This window comes from Babylonia areolata, chromosome 32 (assembly GCF_041734735.1).
Source record: "Babylonia areolata isolate BAREFJ2019XMU chromosome 32, ASM4173473v1, whole genome shotgun sequence".
In the NCBI taxonomy this organism is placed as follows: Eukaryota; Metazoa; Mollusca; class Gastropoda; order Neogastropoda; family Buccinidae; genus Babylonia; species Babylonia areolata.
In genome coordinates this window covers 5,438,510-5,446,009 of record NC_134907.1, presented here as the reverse complement: position 1 = coordinate 5,446,009, position 7,500 = coordinate 5,438,510, and the positions used below count along the sequence as shown (strand labels likewise).

General features: G+C 37.7%; 1 protein-coding gene across 2 annotated transcripts in view; it reads left to right on the top strand.

The window, feature by feature from the left end:
- The window catches only part of LOC143276534 (uncharacterized), a 164,492-nt gene that overhangs the window by 73,089 nt on the left and 83,903 nt on the right, over positions 1-7,500 (top strand). The window lies entirely within an intron of this gene.

The following is a 7,500-nucleotide window of genomic DNA, read 5'->3' as shown; positions in this document are numbered from 1 at the left end:
GAGAATGTGCAAAAAAGTAGAATAATAATAATAAGGATACTTATATAGCACACTATCCAAAAATCTGCTCTAGGTGCTTTACAAAAACGCTTTGTTAACATAAAACATTACATCTATGTTACATACACCACACACACACACACACACACACACACGCACGCACGCACGCACGCACGCACGCACGCAGACACACACACACACACACACACACACACACACACACACACACACACTGCATACATACATTTTAACATACATGTGTATCTAACAGTTACCCTAACACATACGCACACATAGGCAGGCACAAACTTACATAAACGCACGCACACACAATACACATTTATATACATGCATGTAGTTATGTACACATACATATGTATACACACATAGTCCAGCACAGCTAACGCAAAGGAAGTAGACATGCCACAATTGAACTTACTGCTGAGGGAAAAGGTGAGTTTTGAGACGAGATTTAAAAGATGCGAGAATGACGGAGGTTATCAGGGAGCTTGTTCCACGTCTTTGGCGATTGAAAAGAAAACGATCTGTGTTCATAGGTCTTACTTCTGATGTGAGGTATCCTGAGAAGTCAAGTATCAGAGGAAGAACGAAGCTGGCGAGACGGGGTATAGATATGGATGAGTTCAGAAAGATACTTGGGGCCAGATCCTTTGACTGAACACAAACAGTTACCGTCAAAATCACTTACACTATTCTAAGAAATTCTGGGATACCATTAGACAAGTTCATCCTACAGAGGCTGAAGCATGTAGTATAACGGAAGATGGTTGGTATCAATATTTCAAAAACGTATTTGACATTTTCATTAATTATAATGGTAACGGTAGACAGTTTAAACAAGATTAGTTCTCCGCTTTGGGTACAAAGCTTTTTACAATGTATCTGCAACATATACTGTCGCGTGCTGTGTATTTAAGTTACGTAAATAATATTTCTGTAAGAGGAACTTTGGTTAGATTTAGAACTGGAATAACATCTTTCAGTGGTGATTCCTTCTAATTTGACAGCCAAACAAATACAAAACATCTTCTTGCCCTTTCTGTAAAAATGTTCCTGAAGTGCTTTTTGATTCACTTGTGTAAACAAAGGGAGTCTATGTTTTAACCCGGTGTTCGGTTGTCTGTGTGTGTGCGTGTGTGTCTGTGTGTCCGTGGTAAACTTTAACATTGCCATTTTCTCTGCAAATACTTTGTCATTTGACACCAAATTTGGCATAAAAATAGGATAAATTCAGTTTTTTCCAGTCATCTTGTTTAAACCAATATTGCACCTCTGGGATGGGCACAAAAAAGAAGAAAAAAGCCAAATTAAATGCAAACTGAATTTACTGTTATATTTATACTTTTTATTCTCTAAACTTGGCACTTTGATCTGATATTCTGATACAACAACAAGAGCAGTCATTATTATCATTTTTTGTTTAAACAGGAACTTCTTTTGCTAAGCATGGAAGTTATATTTCTGGTGCATGTCTTTGGTGCAGATAGTAAAAAAGGGGAAATTAATCTGTAATTAATGCTAGGGGGGTTAATTTGCTTTAAACTGATCTTTCTCATCTTAAACATTACATTTTGAAATTATGCTCAGTACATAAAAGCTTGTGTGTGTTACTCTCAGTGTACAGGGCTTTCACTATGTTCATTCGCCCAAGTGGTCTTTTTCGGAAAATACTAAAATCAGTACTATGAGTGGACTTTATAGATCTATTGGCTAAGCCCTGAAGGTCATGGGCAAAATCAATTGCGTACACATATTTATACATATTCAAAGCGAGTGCTCATATTCCTCGCGAACGCGAAGAACGCCATTTTGTTTCAAGTTGTTGACCTGCCCGTTCAGTCCTATATTCAATCGACAATACACGATGACATGTGATGGAAAGTTGGAGAAGGAGATCGTTAAATATTTATTCAGAGAAAGATTTGTGAACGCCTCATCACTTACTGGATTATGCCCCAAACTGCCATAAAAATATCAACAAAATCAGTTGGAATTCACAGTTTAAAATAATAAACCATGAGAGTTAATACCCTTGATGAAACTTAAAAATTTTCAGTCTTGACTTTTCTCAAAATGAAGTCCTTTTCACTTCATACGACGTTTAGAAGTACTTGTCCTTGGCTCTGCATGTTATTAGTTTAACAAAATGTTCAATTTTCATATCAACTTTAAAACTATAAAACTAGAATGAACATAAAAGAGAAATTGAATCGACAGTGTCGTACATTCCCGGCGGGTGTAACTAAACTTGTACATCTATCTAGATCCAGAGAAAACGGCTAAATGTTGCAGTGTGATTTGTGATTGCGGCGATAGCCACGTCTCCTTTACCGCGGACTTAAAAAGAATTTTTAATTGCCCTTAAAGATTTTTTGAATGCCCAAGATACACCAGAATAATATGATTTATACAGTGTTCTCACTGCGAATACCGCAATCGATTTATCGCCCTTAAAAAAGCATGTTTAAATGTTAAATTTTTGAACATCAGTTAAGGAGCCACGATAGTGTATTGGGTAAGACAGTTTCTTCTCACCCGAACACGCGGGTTTCGAATCTGCCGTCAGGACTTTTTTTTTTAACCTGAAACTTGATAATAACAAATACAGAACACATTTTAATGTTAGATTTTTTTTTTAAAGTGTATCACAAGTGAGTCTTGAAGGCCTTGCCTCTCTTGTCTTTGTTTTGTTTGGATGTCCATAATACAGTGAATCAAAGAATGCATTTATTCTTGTTAAATATCACATGCATCCATTTATGTTTGAAACTGCGTGACTGATGGTTGCAGAAAAGAAACCATTACAATTGTGATGAATGTTGCTAACTTTGTACACAAAGCTTTGGGCATGAAAGGAAGTGGAGTTCCTGTATAGGCATTCACTTCTCTTGTAAAGCGCCAAAGCCTGTTAATCAAACTATCTTGAATCTTGTATTCTATCTGTCTGTCTGTCCATCTTTCTGTCTGTCTGGATGGTTATTTGTGTGTTTGTCCATCTGTCATTGCCTTCCTGGCACTGCCTTACATTCACTGTCTCTGCATGTCTGCCGTGTGTGTGTGTGTGTGTGTGTGTGTGTGTGTGTGTGTGTGTGTGTGTGTGTGTGTGTGTGTATGCGGAAGATGTGGTCTCCCTGGCCATGATGCTCACACCTGTGCGCATTCCAAAAAATGTGTGAATTGTCAAGGGAATCATGCAGCTTCTTTCCCTGGCTGCCCCGAGTATAAAATCAGAGTACTTGCCGGTAAAATAAAATCATCCAGTCATATGCCATATGTTGAAGCCATCGCTCTAGCCCGGGCACAGTCAGTGAACCAAGACGTAGACAGCCGGTCTCTAGCGGGCGAGGAAACAATTAAACCTACCACTAATAATCCAAAGTCATATGCATTAGCACTAAGAAATGGCACCACTAAATCTCCAGTCAGGGATATCCCGCCAACTGTAACTGCCAAGAACGTGCATGGAAAATTACTACATGGGTCCAAACACCCGTTGAAGACAGACAAGACAGACAAGGACAGGTTTACATTGGAAGATAGAACTGACAACACACAAGAAAATAACAAATCTGGCAAATCATCTAGCTGTTCAGAACAGTCAACACCATTACGGAAACATATCAGCTCACAGCAGTCTGCATCTGATCAAACATCAAGCTGTTCAGAACAATCAACACCATCCTGCAAAACCCCTGTCAATACACGTCAACCAACATTTGTGAAGACCAACCCCAATCAGAGAAAAGAATCAATCTCACCAGTGTCTGCAATCTCCGATCCTTCTGATTTTGTACTTGGAAGTATAATCACGTTTTTGGAAAACCTTTCTTATCAGTTTGTCAGCATCATGAAAAACATAACGGGCGTCATGACGTCCTCAATCTCTGAACTGAAATCAATATTGTCAAATTGCCGTGTGAATTCCAAATGAATGTATGTAAGGTAAATGTGTCTTTATTTTTTCTTTTCCTGAAGTACATTAGACAGATACTCTTTATTCTATGTATCTATTCACTTATGCAGACAGCAGGATGTAATGATGATGGGTGTGGCGCAGGCCTATTTCGTTTTTTGCAATGGAACTGTAGAAGTAAATGTAATTTTGACTATCTGATCCATTTTCTGCAAGATCACAACTATCATATAATTGCCCTCCAGTCCCTCAATTGTTATAAAAGCAATCTCCCTAAGTTAGAGGGTTACTTCTACCCTCCAGTTATTGATGAAACAGAGCGCAAAGGAAAAGTTAAAGTTGCAACCTATATTTCAGATTCAATCATATATAAAGCTAGAAAACCACCATGTTATAGTATAGACAAACGTTTGTATTCTTCAACTATAGAGCTTTCTGTCTTAGATAAAACATTAATTGTAGTTAACTGTTACTACCCTGATGGAGTTTCAAGAGGTGAAGCTGACTGGTTAATGGATTTAGATTTATCCCATAGCTGGATAATTCTAGGGGATTTTAATGCGCACCATGCCTTGTAGTCGGACAAAAATTGCGAATTCACAACCAACAATGAATATCTAGCGAATACCATAGTTCATTCTAACTTAACTATATTAAATGATGGTTCAATAACAAGAATCGCTGATCGGGCAGATCAAAAAAATTCTTCAATAGACATCTCTTTGGTGTCGACTGATATAAATCCATACTGTGAATGGCAAGTTCTCAAAACACCACTGGGGAGTGACCACCTTCCAGTTGAAATGGTATTATCTGTAAAACATGAGATCATAATTAAAGATAATATGGGGTTGAAATATAATGAAAAGAAAGCAAACTGGGATCTGTTTGGTAATATGCTGGCTTATTACTCTGCTGATTTAAATTTCAACACTGATGTTACATCACAAGAAGATTTAGAAATTTGTTATCGGTCTCTAAGGAATGTTATTCTGAAGGCTGCTGATGGTTCAATTCCAAAAGTAAAGTATATAGCCAATCCAAAACGGTCTGGTAATCCTTGGTGGAACAGCTCGTGTGAAATAGCAGTCAATAAGAAAACAGAGGCTTTCAAAAACTGGCATAGGTATCGAAAAATCGAATCCAAAGAAAGAGTATCAGAACTGCACAACAAGTATAAACAGGCTAATAGTTTTAGTAATAAAACAGTGGCTGCTGCCAAAAAGATGTACTACACAAATCTGATTAACGACTGTACTAGCAACCCAACTGCCTCTTCAAAACTGTGGGGAGAAATAAAGCAAATAAAGGGTGTCTATAATCTTCCTGATCCTCCTTTGTATGAAAATGATATTGTGTATAAAACTAGGGAAGAGAAAGCCGAGTTATTTGCGGATACATTCGCAAAAATGAGTCAGACAGAATACTTGCCATCCTATGAGCAAAAGAGAAGGAAACAGTTTGAAGATATGAACTGCCCCTGTGAAATGGATAAGAATGATAGCAGTGCATCTTACATTAATGCAGACCTAACGCTGGGGGATCTATACCGTGCTCTCAATGCTGTTAAGTCAGGGAAAGTTGCGACAGGCTCAGATCCAATATCGTACAACATGATCAGACATTTTCCAAATATCTTTTTAAAAAGAGTGTTAGATTTTTTTCAGATTTGCTGGAATTCTGGTATCCTTCCAACTGATTGGAAGAAAGCAACCATAGTACCTATTCACAAACAAGGAAAACCTAAATCTAACCCTTCCAGTTACCGACCTGTTTCGTTAACTCCCCATCTTGGGAAGGTTTTTGAGAGAATTTTGAAAACTAGATTAGAACACTTTCTGGAGAAGAAAGGAATTTTACCTACTTTCCAGGCTGGTTTTAGAAGAGGTAGGGGTGTTACTGATCATGTCGTCCATCTAACTTCTCATGTTAAGAAGGCACTCGCAAAGCGTCACTCCACGGTCGCAACTTTCTTTGATATTCATAGAGCCTATGACTCTGTGTGGCACTATAAATTGATTCATAAAGCAAATACAGTAGGGTTGGGAGGTCGATTTCTAAAATTTCTTAAGTCATTCTTATCCCAGAGGACATTCCAGGTGAGATTAGGGGGTATATTATCCAGATCAAGGTCCGTCAATATGGGTGTTCCCCAGGGAAGTGTGATTTCTCCCACTCTGTTTTCACTAATGCTTTATGATATGAAAAATATCAACACAAATGGTGCCACATTAGTAGCTTATGCAGATGACATAGCTCTCTGGAAGAATGTAAACTGTAATATTACAAAAAATACATCAAAACGAAATAAAATTATTAAGCATTTTCAAGATGCCATCGACAACATTGTGGAATATATGAAAGAAAGTGGTTTTCTCCTGTCTGCTGAAAAGACTGTTTTCGTCATATTTACTAAAAAGTTGATTGAATTTGAAGGTAGGGATGCTATTAAAATACAGGTAAATGATACTATCATATATCCGAATAAAGAGGTGAAATTTCTCGGTGTTATCTTCCATTATAAACTTTTTTGGACTAAGCATATAAACTACCTTATTGAGAAAGCGAGGAAGAAAATAGCTCTATTACGTGTGCTTTCTGGAATCCCTGTTATAAATTGTGGCAATAATCTGATCAATGCTGCAATGGGACTAGTCCGCTCAATTATATCATATGGTCAGGAAATCTATTTCACTGCTTCAAACTCTGATCTTCATAAACTGACAAGTATTGATTCCTTAGCTTTTAAGATTGCACTTGGGTTACCGCGATGGGCTTCAATCGACAAAACATACAAAGAAGCTGGTGTTTTGCCATTACCTGAACACAGGAAATTATGTGCCTGTAACTACATGGTAAGGGCTAGAGCTGTTCCAAATTCGGTTGTCTCTGAAATTGATGAAGAAACGTACATCTGTAGAGAAATTCGTAACAAAGCTGTATACACGTCCTTGTTCGATTTTACTAAGTCAGTCTTTGAGAGTTGCAGTCTGCCTCTTTCCCAGATTGCGAAAATTCCGCATTGTTTTCATCCGCCTTGGCTGACTGAGCAAGCAAATATTATTTTTACATATGGACAATTAAAAAAGAGTGACAGTCCACTCATTATTGCCTCTCGGGCCAAAGAACTAATTAATACACGTTTCAAATATTACCTCCGTGTTTTCACAGATGGATCAATTAGTAGTAACTCTGAAGTTGGAGCCGCTTTTGTAATCCCCGAGCTTAACATTAAAAAGAGATTCCACTTAACTAAAGGTTGTTCAATTTTTACTGCTGAATTGTTTGCAATTCTGATGGCTTTCACCTTTTTTTAGTGATATGCCTCTTGTGCCTGCAAAAATCCTTATACTGTCTGATTCAAAATCAGCATTGATGGCTTTAAATAATCAATCTTCATCTGAACGAGCAGATATTATGTACGAAATTTTGTATTTAATCCACCAGTTAATTATGCGAGGCTCCGACATTTCACTCTTGTGGGTTCCTGGACATTCTAATCTTCGTGGCAACGAAATGGCCGATTTTTGTGCCAAGGAAGCGGCATCGAACAATTCAGATTCAAT